Below are 11,583 nucleotides of genomic sequence, written 5' to 3' on the forward strand. Positions count from 1 at the left end.
TCTTTCTGTATTCAGGAAAATGAAAAGGAGTGAAAAAAGAAAAAAGTAAAAAAAAGAAAGAAAATTGAATAGATGAACGATGAACAGACTGAAATACTACTGAAATTACTTCTTTTCCCCTAGAAGTCAAAGTATGCAGCGCTTTATAGTCCACAAACTAAGCAAGGAGACTTGTGTTCTTGAAGAGAGAGGTTGGCCCAATTGGGCAGGGCTTAGTGTAACAGCTCCGTTCTCCACTAGATGGCGCTGCTTACCTTACTGGGATGGATTGTTGTGGTTCTTGTAGGTGCTTATGCGCATGCACCCACGGGAGAGGTTAAAAGGGCATCACCCAGCTAAGTACCCAGTCTCTAGTATCAAACTCTGTTCTCCCTGATCATCAATCGCACACCCGTCCTTTGTTTTCAGCTTCCGTTCACTCCCCACTTTTACACAGTCCGTGACTAAGCCTCAGGCAGCACCTCCCTCCTATGTTTTGTCTCAGATGCGGCTGTTTTTCCCCAATGCCTTACTTCTGAGGGACTGCGGCTTTGGCCCGTTCTGTCCTTCTGCAGGAGGGTCTCACTGAGCAATGGCCGGGTGCCGGCTGCACCCAGGAACGTTTGCAAGTCCGTGCTGCTGCCGGTGCCCAGAGACTGCAGCCGGGTGCCAGCCCGCCTCAGAAAAAGTTTGCAAGATACTAGCGTTTCAGGGATTATGGAAAAATAACTTTGTTCCAGCGAATGTGGTTGTTCTCCCTGGTCCACTGGGGCCTTGCCTTTGGGGGACCCACACAGCCTCTACCAAATGTCCTCCCAGCAGGGGAACTGCCTCTCCAGTGTGGCCTGAAGAAGCCCAGACTCCACTCTGCTCCTGGGGATTCACCCTTCCCACCAAAGCACCACCAGGTATTGAACTACAGAGTTTCAGGCTCTGTGCTCCCCCTGTTTATAGCCTTAATGGAATTTAAACCCTCTCCTTTCTCCTTTCTCCCTTTTTAGCTCAGTCCCTGTGGCTGTTTCCACTTTTCCACTTTCTCTCCAGCTGCTTTTAGGGGGGGTGCTTCTCCCGTATTCTCCCCCGACCTCCTGCTGTCTACATCCTCTCTTTGCAGGCAAAAGCGGCTCGCTGCCCTCTGCGGCTTCTCTCTCCCCCAGTTCACCTCTGCGCGCCGCGTACCTGCTGAATTCTGTCGTTCAGATTGTGCAGATTTTTGTGTTAGTCCTCAGATCAGTTTTCCAGGTGTGCAGGATGGTTTAGTGTTGGTCTGGCTGTATTTCGTGGACACGAGACCCCAAGAAAACTTCAATGCTGTTCCACCATCTTGGCTCCTCTCCCTCTTATTTCTTAATATGGGAATTTAGATTATTTTAGATCACTGATCTTTTCTTATACATACAATGCTACAAATATCCCTATATAAACTGCTGTAGCTGCATTTAACAAATTTTGATAAGTTCTTGCTCCTCTTCATTTAGAAAAAAAAAATTTAAGTTCTCTTGAGATTTTTTTCTTTGACCCATGTATTCCAGGAGGCATACCTGAGAGATATGGCAGTTCAGTTTCAGACCACTGTAGTAAAGCAAATATCACAACAAAGTGAGTCAAATAAGTTTTCTGTTTCCCAGCCCATATAGAAGTTATGATTATACTATATTGTAGTCTATTTAGTGTTCAATAGCATTATGTCTAAGAAAAATGTACATACCCTAATTAAAAAACATTTTTTGCTAAAAAATGCTGCCCATTATCTGAGCTTTCAATAAGTCATAACCACTGATCATAAATCACTATAACAAATATAATAATAATGAAAAAGTTTGAAATATTGTAAAAATGACTAAATTGGATAGAGAGTCATGAAGAAAGCAGATGTTGGAAAAATGGAACCCACACGCTGGCTTCAGGCAGGGTTGCCACAGACGTTTAATTTGTAAAAAAATGCGTTATCTACAAAGTGCAATAAAGTGAAGCTGAATAAAAAGAAGTATGTCTGTATTTAGAAGTGTGCTGTTTGGTGTCCACATATTGTGGGCTTTTCCTATTATCTATTATTGATATCTAGTTTATTTATTTATATTTATTTATTTATTTATTTATTTATTATTTTTTTTTTATTTAATTCCATTGTGACCTGAGATTAGATGTAGTAGGTTTTCCATTCTTTTAAATTTGTTCAGTGTGTTTTAGGGTCAAAAATGTAGTCTATATTGCTGAATTTGAAGCTTGAAAATAATGTGCATGATGATATTGTAGGATTTAGTCTATACACGTCAAAAACACCCAACTGATTAAGGGTATTGTGTTCAAACGTCCTTCTAAAATTCTTGCTGCCTGATATATCCATTTCTGAGAGAGGGTTCTTGAAGTTTGCCGACTATGATAGTGGATTCATCTTTTTTTTTTTTTTTTTTTGTAGTTCTATTAGTTTTTGCCTCACACAGTTTGATGCTCTGTTGTTAGTCATATACACATTAAGAATTGTTACGTCTTCTTGGGTAAATGATCACTTTGTCATTATATAATGCCCTTCTTTTTCCCGAATAATTTCCTTGCTTTGAAATTTGCTTTCTGAAATTAATGTAGCTATTTCTGTTGTCTTTTGATATATATTAGCATAGTATATTTTCTCCATCCACTTTTAATCTGTATGTCTCTTTATATTTAAAATGTTTTTCTTGTTGACTTTATGTAATCGGGTCTTGCTTTTGATTCACCCTGAGGATCTCTACCATTTAAATGGTACATTTAGACCATTGTTTTTCAGTGATTATTGTTATATTTGGGCTCATATTTACCGTATTTGTTATTGTTTTCTATTTGATGCTCTTATACTTTGTTCCTATCTTTATCTTCCACTCTTTCCCTGTCTTTTGTAGTTTTAAATGAGCATTTTGTATGATTCAATTTTTTATCCTCTCTTAGTATATAGCATATTTTTTTGTGGGTTTGACCTAGGTTTTGTAATAGATATTTACAGCTAATTTAAGTCCACTTTCAAATGACAGTATACCGGTTCATCAGTACTGTGAGTAATTTATTGTAAAATAAACCTAATTCCTTCTTCTCATTCTTTGTATCATTGCTGACATTCTTTGCACTTATGAAAAAGCATAAGGAACATATAAGCTATATCCATAAGCATACATAATTGAGTGCATTGTTGGTGTTACTACTTTGAAAAATGTATCTGTTGGATCAATTAAGGAGAAGAAAAATAAAAGTTATTTTATCTTCACTTATTCCTCTTTCGATGCCCTTCTTTTATGTATATCTGAGGTTCTGACCTATATTATTTTCATTGTCTCTAAAAAACTTTTGGAATCAAAACTCCACTTTATTGGTTTAGGTTCCGAATTATCTTCCCACAATTAAGTTAATTAGGCACAGTGATTTGTATTTTTTAGAAAACAGTCATCTTTAGGTTACAAATAGGAATGAGTATCATTTGCAAATACAAAGATGATTCCAAATCTCAGCTAACCTCTCTTCAAAACTGCAACCTCTCATGTAGTCTTTGGTGAAAATAAAAACTAAAAACAATTGTTTAAACCTATCGCCGTGCGGGATTCTGGTGTAATCCCTGAAAGAGCAGTAAAGCCATGACTATTGGAAAGTTCAGAATATTAGCAGACCTTGACTTCAAAGTATTTAACAGAGGGCCACACATTTTGTTTTCCTAAGAGGAGTTAGAAATTATAGATGTCATTTAGTAATGCATTGAAATGGGGTGAGTATGACACAGAAACTTCAGGGCACCTCTTCCTGATCTATTATTTTGTATAAGCTTCTCCTACCATAGCATGGTCCTGCTCTCCAGCTGTACAGACAGTCACTGAGCCATACTGGCCTTCTTTCTTCTGTAATCTGTTGGCAGGGCAGTGACCAACCTGCAGCCAGTGGCTCCACATAGTTATCCCCAGGACAGCCATCCACCCCAGTTGTTCAACTTCTCTAAAAGGGGCAATCCAAACTTGGGTTTTCCAACCACGTATTTTTATGCAAACCAGCCAGAATCCATGGCTTCCAAATTAGACAAAATCTGACCTGTGAAACCTTCCTTAAATTCCAAAGCATAAATAACATTTATTGTCAATCCTGCCTCTTCTAGAACTTCTGGCGTAGCATCTGTTGTCTAAATAAAAGTTGATCTTTTGGATCCTGAGACCACTTACACAGAATCCCTCAAAAATGCTCTCCATTTGTAACCCATGGCCAGACCATCTTCCTCTGCCATAATCAACAATGCTGATTCACCATAGGCCAGGAAAAAAGAATCTGCAGCTGTTACTGTGCCACAGGGTTTGATGAATGCAGGTTTTTGTTTGGCAATCTGCTCTAGGGAGAAAAAACTAATGCGATTATCTTTGGCAACTATATCTTTTCTGGGTACTTGGAAGGATACGACATGGGAAAGGAGTCCTTCATCCTGTGTCCTTATGGTCAGGCTGTGGGAACAAAGTACATACTCATCCTATTTCAGTCAGAAAGAGCAAAGACAGGGGTCCATGGCTCACTGGTGGAGAAAGCCACCAGAGGGAGCTCTTAGGCTTTGGTTAGCAAGTTTCTCCAGAGGGCAGGCCTTGTTAAGAACAGACTGCCTGAAGTATTTAGAGTAAGTCCTTCACCTCCCCACCTCTGCCAGAAAACCAAGGGGATTTTTCTCTGGTATTTACTGTGAGAACCTGGTAGAGTTCCTTGAAGTAAATCTTAACAGAGTTGTGAAGGCTTTTCTAATGACTGGTTAAAAGCTGCCCTGGAGCTTTTAACTCTCAGAATTGTCCACACTGAGTCTCCATGAGTTCTTCAATTATGCTTCAGGCTTCCTACCCCTCCCTTCCCACTCAGGTTCTCATAGTGGTTTCATCTTGGCATCTCTGGTCAGGTTATCTGGGACTCCTTGTGTTCTGTCTGTCTCTCCAGTTTTGGGGGGAGCAGTTTATCCTGTGTCCTCCCATCTTTTAGGGATCTAAGAAACGTTGTTGATTTTTCAGTCTGCTTAACTTTTTACTTGTTAAGACAGCATGACAACTTTTAAGATCCCTATTTGCAGTACTAGAAACTGGCCCTAAATATGTAATTTTAACATATAATCTCTTGGCTGTGATTTAATGCCTATACCATGTAACAAGATGTACATCCCTCCCTTGCTGGAGACATTGTGGCCCCGCACCAATATCTCCTAAACCAGGAGTCTAAAGTCATTCTGGGCACTCAATCCTCCTATTTCCTGTCTCACAAGAGAACAGAAAGCACTAGAAGAAATGGGTTTTTAGGGATCTTCTTTTTTGCATCCAATTGTGAAACAATGACCTAAACTGTTTTCTCCATTTTTATTTTTAGTTTATTTATTTATTTTTGGGAGGGGATGGGTGCAGAGAGAGTGAGAGAGAGGATCCCAAATAGGCTCCAACTTGTCAGTATGGAGACCTACGTGGGGCTTGATCTCATTAACCGTGAAATCATGACCTGATCCGAAATCAAGAGTTGACTGAGCCACACAGGCACCTCTATTGTCTACCCAGAAACTGAGTGTATAAATATCTCTTGTTCCCAGAAGCTCACTGGCAAATAGCTTAATATTGTATGTGTGTGTGTGTATGTGTGCCTGTGTGGGGTGTGGAGTGGAGAGGGTCACAGAGCAGGAAGGTTAAGTTATTCTTGTATTAATAATCCTTAATTTTTTTTCTTAATGTTTATTTTTGAGAGAGAGAAAGACAGAGGGCAAACTGGGGAGGGGCAGAGAGAGAGAGAGGGAGACATAGAATCCAAAACAGGCTCCAGGCTCTGACCTGTCAATATAGAGCTTGATGCGGGGCTTGAATTCATGGACTGCGAGATCATGACCTGAGCCAAAGTCAGATGCTTAACCAACTGAGCCACCCAGGTGCCCCTTGTGTTATCAATCCTTATCCTTGGTTTCCAGCTCTCAACCCTTTGCTACTCCTAAAATTACAAATCAGATTAATAATTACTTTTATGACTTCTTTATCTCTCCTATCTGCTTAGAAATAGACTTTTAAAATGCTGAAAGGTTGAACTGCTTCATATCGGGGGCTAGACAAAGGAGAAAAGAGAAATTCTGAGCCTTTTTGTGAAGTCAGACCTAATGTTTCTGTGATTTTACAAAGGTTAAAACCTACAGTCTCTAAGTAACGATGCCGCAGAACATTGTCACCAGACCTCTATCCTGGTCCACTATTCAGTTGTCCCAAAATGTACTAAAACTGGTTAGTATCAGGTACCAATTACTGAAGAAATTTTTTTCGTTAAAGAATGGGTAAATAGTTTAGTCTGTCTACTTACAAAAATGTAAGAATGGTGGTGAATAGATATAATGTCACTATTATTTAGAACAATCATTCATTTAATTTTGGTGCTGTAGAATATATTTTTTGTTTGTTTTGTGAAGATTTCATTTTCAACCCAATTTTATTTGCATATTTTGTCTCTTCTCCTAGAGAAATAAAACGTTAGTGTTTCTGCATTATTGATTTGTAAAAAATAGTGCTAGCCAGTAGTTCTGCACACTCACCAATGTCCTATGCCCATAATTTTCCTGGACTTCAGGGACCATTTTATGCATTTACCATGCTGTGCTGTTATTCAGCAAAATGCTGTGAAAACATTTGCATAGCATACAGAGACCTAAAGAACCCTGTGTGGTGTTTTTCACTCTGATTGATTTTGGGTGTATAACTGTTCTCCGATGGATAAAAAGCAAGAAAGTAATTTTGTTTAACCAAAGAGCTCTCAATGAAAGTGATCACCTTATTTCCTTATAGGAAAAGAAAGGAGGTTCAGGGGATTTTTTCAGTGATATCTATTCACTTATTCCCCTACCAAATAAGCTTGTAAAACTCAAGGAATTGATTCTTCCTACTCCCAGTACACACATTTTATTTAAACACACATCAATAGGCCACTCACTCAGAAAAAACAAAACAAAACAATATGAATGTAAATATACAAATATGTATATATGTGATCTTTGTCTATATGCATATGCTCATATTTTACAAAACAGAAATCATGCTGCATATTTAAGTTTAAACATTATAATTTCACTGATCTACATATTATGAACATTTTCATATTTTTCATTAAAATGCCTGCTACAATACAGTTTTACCCTGGAGTTGTATTAAAATTTAGTAAGCTAATCTATTGCTGAACATATATGTTATTTCTAAATTCTCATAATCACAGCAATGTTTCAGTGAATGTTCTTTCATATAAGTGTATTACCCTTCTTAAGAATAAAGTTATAGAATAGAGATTTCTGCGAATGAGTCATTTTATATTTTTCGGCACAGTCACCAGTCTTGGTATTAATATTATATTTGATAAATAATTATCTTTTCAGGGAGGAAATATAATATCAATGTTTTCATTTGAATTATTTTTACTAGATGCAAAGTTCAGTATGGTTAAGTGTTATATATGTTTATTAATTTAAATTTTGTATACTCATTATCTTTCTCCAGTTTCAACTGGAACATACATTGTTTTATAGAACTTTAAAATGCTTTTTGTAATCTGCCAGCTATGGAGCAAATAGTCTGCTTCATATTCCTTTTGCTTTTTACGCTTCTGTTAAATTTTACTTCACACTGAAAACTTCACATGTTGATTTCTATCAACTATTTTTTGATAGTAGATTTTTATTTATATCCAATTTTGAAAGCCCCTTTCTGTCCCAAGACCAGATACATGCATATTATAACTTATATTTTCTGTTGTTTAATTTAACATTTCTTTTATTTTTAATTTTTGCTCCTTTAAAATGTTTGAAATGTACACTGGTATATGATGTAAGGTGGAACTTTTTTTGAAAGCTTTTTTTTTTTCTACGTTTTTCTATCTAATAATTTAAAGGCCCCCTTGATTAATTTCTATTTGTGAATATATGTTTACTTTTTCTATCAAATTAATGTTTTCAGGTTGTACAATTTCATTGGATTTTTAATGGACTATCATTAAATATTTACATTAACTTAACAATTATCTTTAAGTGTCTGTTTTTTTATTGTCAAACTTTTTATATCTCAATAAAATTTATATGAGTATAAGAATTTTCCAGCTATTTTGTTTTTCAAATTTATCTGTATTTTTACATCCAGAATAGAATCTGTAATTTCCATGTATTTTCATACACTATATTATTCTCCACGTATTTTGATACGGAATCTTATTTTTCATTTGTAATTGTTGCCATTGAATATATATATTTTTAAATTATTATCCATCTATATTCTCCTGCAATAAACTAGACTTGATTACATTTAAATATATATATATGATATGGATTTAATATTTTTTGAGTGTTCCACATCAATATTGATAAATTTGCTTAGGCTGTAGATTTCATATTATGATAATATTTTACAGGTTTGGCAGCAATTGTGACCATACTAAAAGAAGCTTTCTATTTTTTCTAAGTTGTGCTTATGAAAATATTCCTAATTCCAATTTTAAAATGTAGTCAAATGTTTCTTCAAATGTTGGCATAGTATGTTTTAAAAAATGGCTGATAATCATCACCTTTAGTTACAGTGATATTTCTGAAAACTTCCTCTCATTTTATTTTTTCTTCTTCTATTTATTTTTGGGTTTCTCCTTGAGACATTATAAATTGTTGACTTATATTTTATATAAAACGATATACTCTTTTCAGCATTTCTTAGTATAGAATTACACAGAAAACTTGTAATTGAAAATACTGATGGTCCTGCACAGTGCCTGTCTGGCCCGTTTGGGGTCCAGAAGCAATATATCCACACCTACTAATGCTTCAGCCCATATAGCAGGTGAGGAGGAAGACAGCCTTCTCAGAATAGAGCCAGGAGCAGGAAAGTGTTGTTTTGTTTATAATGCTACCTAGAGATTTGTAGATTTTAACGGGCCACTTCCAACAAGCAGAACTTGATTTTTTAAAATGAGTTCCATAGCTCATCTCTTCTCTCTTTTTTTAAAAAATTAATTTTATTCTCATTTTTATTACTTCCCTTTGTTCTGTCATTAGAGTAATTAATTAGTTTTCTAAATTAGTGAATCTAATACTCAGTTTTTTAAATGTTTTGTACAGTAGTAGAATATTGATTTTAATGTTTATCTGCTTGCATGGGATGTTATATGCAATAGGTTTTGAAATATAGTGTTCATATTAATATTTTCAAAATAGCCCTTTTCTTTGACCTGAATGTTGCAAGAAGATGTTTTTGTGCTTTTGTTAATTTAAATGCTCAAAAAAATTCTTTCTAAATCAATCTATAAATTCTTAATTGATCATAAATTTATTTTTTCTTTTTAAGTGTTTATTTTTGAAAGAGAGAGAGACAGAGCATGAGTGGGGGAGGGACTGAGATAGAGGGAGACACAGAATCTGAAACAGGGCCCAGGCTCTGAGCTGTCAGATGTGGGGCTCGAGCTGGTGAACCACGAGATCATGACCTTGGTGGAAGTCGGACACTTAATTGACTGAGCCACCCAGATGCCCCAAATGTGATAATAATTTTAATTAGGAACTGTTTTTATTTTAATATAAATAAGCCTCCTTTACAATGATTAGTCTTCCAAGGGCAAATTCTTCAAAGATGCTGTGTTCAGATTCTCTAAAAAGCAGACAGAAACCCAGGTTTGGATCTGGAAGATTTAATGGAGGGAAAGATCTTTATTTATTTATTTTTTAATATTTTATTTTTAAGTAATCTGTGCACCCAACTAGGAGCTCAAACTTACAGGCCCAAGATCAAGAGTTGTATGCTGTACCAGCTGAGCCAGCCAGGCACTGAGGAGAGAAATGCCTTAATTTTTTTTAATGTTTATTTTTATTTTTGACAGAGAGAAAGAGAGAGAGAGAGAGAGAGAGAGACAGAGCATGAGCGGGGGAAGGGCAGAGAGAGAGGGAGACACAGAATCAGAAGCAGGCTCCAGGCTCTGAGCTGTCAGCACGGAGCCTGACGCTGGGCTCGAACCCACAGACCATGAGATCATAACCTGAACTGAAGTCGGATGCTCAACCGACTGAGCCACCCAGGTGCCCCAGAAATGCCTTTAAATATTAGAGAGGAAAAAGCTAGTGATGCTGGAGAGAGCCATTAGTCTGTGAGGCAGGTCTGACATAGTAAAGGAAAGTGAGGTAAGAAATAGCAAAAAAGAAGAAACTCAGATTGTAACATAGTTGTATGAACACTTGGGGCAAAAAAAGAGTCCTCAAGCCACAGTCACCCACTGGAAGAATTCTACATCTTGCAGGAAGGGCCTGAATTTGTCCCATTACCATGCTCAGTCATCATTCCCTGGAAGTAGGCTAAGGGAAGTGTGGCCTCAGTAAGTTTATGATTACAACTCTCAAAAGGTGGCTGCTGGGAGCTTTTCATGGCCATCATATTCCATCATGCCTTTTGTTGCACAGATCTACTTTTTGTATGTAGATTTATGCAGCAGTCCCTTGGTTTCCATGACCTCTCTTTCTGAAAGACGCTTAGAAGAGGGAGGCTAACCAAACAGACTATAGCTTTTTTTGCCACATTTAATTTCTGGGTTGCAACTGGAATTTATTCTTTCCCTCCTACACTACTTACCCGAAATTCTTCTCATCCTCTGTCATGAACTTGTTGTATTTTGGTAACTTGCTCAGTGCTGTGACCTAAAAATTCATTTCTGATGTGTCTGAGCCCTTGGTAATCAAGGCTTTTTTTTTTTTTTTTTTTTCAAATGAAGGTTGTTGTCTCTGTCCATTTACAGTTACAGTAGGCAATGAGTACACGAAATACTAGAGTGGATCACCTGGGTGTCATGTACGTTCCTTTCTGCTGTCATTGTGTTAAGGTTGCCATGATGGAGATTTCTCTTCTCATCCATTGGCCCATGGCACAAGAGGTCCAAAGAGATCTTTGGAATATTCCACTGTAAAAGTGTACCTCTTTTAGAGGCCAAGACCTCCAATCTTTCAAGGCCCACAGTTGTGGGGACAGGAAGCACAAAATCCCTCAATAAATAATTAGGAATGATGGTAAGTAGGGCCTTCTCTGCCTCTACCACTTGTTTTCTCAAACCATACATCATTTTTTTCATCATTTTTTTTAAAGATAAAGCACCATATAAATGTCTTTAACGTTATATTGTATTCTAAAGGATGGCAACCTATTCTTGAGAATTCTTCTTTTAAGATGAACTTCACTTGTGCCTTCAGAAGGCTCTTCTTGGGGTGCCTGGGTGCCTCAGTGGGTTAAGCATCTGACTCTTGATTTCTGCTCAGGTCATGATCCCTGTGTTGTGCAATTAAGACCCACCGTCAGGCCCTGCATGCTCAGGAGCCTGCTTGGGATTCTCTCTTTCTCTCTCTGTCTGCCCTTCCCCCACTCATGCATGCGTGCTCTCTAACTCTCTCAAAATATTGAAAAAAAAAGCTCTTCCTATATTAAGCTGACTGCTTCTGGATGGCACAATATATACTACGTAAATTTCACATATGAACGTCCCTGGAAGTCTGTGTCTCTATCAGTTCCTCAGTCTTTTGATCTGCTTTGTGTGGTTTCACTAGTGGAGTTAAGATGCCTCATACATAGCTTATAACTGTTAATGTACCTTAATAGGCAT

General features: G+C 37.1%; 1 pseudogene; it reads right to left on the bottom strand.

Annotated features, from left to right (window-relative positions):
* Window positions 1–3,752: 3,752 nt before the first annotated feature.
* LOC109246737 (trifunctional enzyme subunit beta, mitochondrial-like) lies at window positions 3,753–11,046 on the bottom strand (annotated as a pseudogene).
* Between the last annotated feature and the right edge of the window lie 537 nt (window positions 11,047–11,583).

Source organism: Panthera pardus, unplaced genomic scaffold, assembly GCF_024362965.1.
Source record: "Panthera pardus isolate Hobbes unplaced genomic scaffold, ASM2436296v1 HiC_scaffold_13, whole genome shotgun sequence".
Classification (NCBI taxonomy): domain Eukaryota; kingdom Metazoa; phylum Chordata; class Mammalia; order Carnivora; family Felidae; genus Panthera; species Panthera pardus.